Below are 2,420 nucleotides of genomic sequence, written 5' to 3' on the forward strand. Positions count from 1 at the left end.
CCGATCATCACGTGGTGTCTGGGCACGACGAACTTTGGCAATGGTGCATACTCAGGGAGAACACTTCTTGATAATTAGCGAGAGATCATCTTATAAAGCTACCGTCGAACTAAGCAAAATAAGATGCATAAAAGATAAACATCACATGCAATCAAAATATGTGACATGATATGGCCATGATCATCTTGCGCCTTTGATCTCCATCTCCAAAGTACCGTCATGATCTCTATTGTCACCGGCATGACACCATGATCTCCATCATCTTGATCTATATCAATGTGTCGTCACGTGGTCGTCTCGCCAACTATTGCTCTTGCAACTATTGCTATCGTATAGCGATAAAGTAAAGCAATTATTTGGCGCTTGCATTTTATGCAATAATGAGACAACCATAAGGCTTCTGCCAGTTGCCGATAACTTCAACAAAACATGATCATCTCATACAACAACTTATATCTCATCACGTCTTGACCATATCACATCACAACATGCCCTGCAAAAACAAGTTAGACGTCCTCTACTTTGTTGTTGCAAGTTTTACGTGGCTGCTACGGGCTTAAGCAAGAACCAATCTTACCTATGCATCAAAACCACAACGATAGTTTGTCAAGTTGATGCCGTTTTAACCTTCGCAAGGACCGGGCGTAGCCACACTCGGTTCAACTAAAGTTGGAGAAACAGTCACCCGCAAGCCACCTTTGTGCAAAGCACGTCGGGAGAACCGGTCTCGCGTAAGCGTACGCGTAATGTCGGTCCGGGCCGCTTCATCCAACAATACCGCCGAACCAAAGTATGACATGCTGGTAGGCAGTATGACTTATATCGCCCACAACTCACTTGTGTTCTACTCGTGCATATAACATCAAACCATAAAACCTAGGCACGGATGCCACTGTTGGGAACGTAGTAATTTCAAAAATTTCCTACGCACACGCAAGATCATGGTGATGCATAGCAACGAGAGGGGAGAGTGTTGTCTACGTACCCACGCAGACCGACTGCGGAAGCGTTGACGCAACGTAGAGGAAGTAGTCGTACGTCTTCCCGATCCGACCGATCCAAGCACCGTTACTCCGGCACCTCCGAGTTCTTAGCACACGTACAGCTCGATGACGATCCCCGGGCTCCCATCCAGCAAACCGTCGGGGAGGAGTTCCGTCAGCACGATGGCGTGGTGACGATCTTGATGTTCTACCGTCGCAGGGCTTCGCCTAAGCACCGCTACAATATGATCGAGGTGGAATATGCTGGCAGGGGGCACCGCACACGGCTAAGGAACGATCACGTGGATCAACTTGTGTGTCTAGAGGTGCCCCCTGCCCCCGTATATAAAGGAGCCAAGGGGGAGGGGGCGGCCGGCCAGGAGGAGGGCGCAGGAGGAGTCCTACTAGGACTCCCCCCCCAATCCTAGTTGGAATAGGATTCCCCGAGGGGGAAGAGAGAGAGGGGGACCGGTCACCTCTCCTTGTCCTAATAGGACTAGGGGAGGGGGGAGGCGCGCGGCCCACCTTGGGCTGCCCCTTTCTCCTTTCCACTAAAGCCCACTAAGGCCCATATAGCTCCCGGGGGGTTCCGGTAACCTCCCGGTACTCCGGTAAAATCCCGATTTCACCCGGAACACTTCCGATATCCAAACATAGGCTTCCAATATATCAATCTTTATGTCTCGACCATTTCGAGACTCCTCGTCATGTCCGTGATCACATCCGGGACTCCGAACTAACTTCGGTACATCAAAATGCATAAACTCATAATAACTGTCATTGTAACTTTAAGCGTGCGGACCCTACGGTTCGAGAACAATGCAGACATGACTGAGACACATCTCCGGTCAATAACCAATAGCGGGACCTGGATGTCCATATTGGCTCCTACGGCTCCTACATATTCTACGAAGATCTTTATCGGTCAGACCGCATGACAACATACGTTGTTCCCTTTGTCATCGGTATGTTACTTGCCCGAGATTCGATCGTCGGTATCCAATACCTAGTTCAATCTCGTTACCGACAAATCTCTTTACTCGTTCTGTAATACATCATCCCGCAACTAACTCACTAGTTGCAATGCTTGCAAGGCTTAAGTGATGTGCATTACCGAGAGGGCCCAGAGATACCTCTCCGACATTCGGAGTGACAAATCCTAATCTCGAAATACGCCAACCCAACATGTACCTTTGGAGACACCTGTAGAGCTCCTTTATAATCACCCAGTTAAGTTGTGACGTTTGATAGCACACAAAGTGTTCCTCCGGCAAACGGGAGTTGCATAATCTCATAGTCATAGGAACATGTATAAGTCATGAAGAAAGCAATAGCAACATACTAAACGATCGGGTGCTAAGCTAATGGAATGGGTCATGTCAATCAGATCATTCAACTAATGATGTGATCCCGTTAATCAAATAACAACTCTTTGTC

Source organism: Triticum aestivum, chromosome 7A (genome assembly GCF_018294505.1).
Source record: "Triticum aestivum cultivar Chinese Spring chromosome 7A, IWGSC CS RefSeq v2.1, whole genome shotgun sequence".
Classification (NCBI taxonomy): Eukaryota; Viridiplantae; Streptophyta; class Magnoliopsida; order Poales; family Poaceae; genus Triticum; species Triticum aestivum.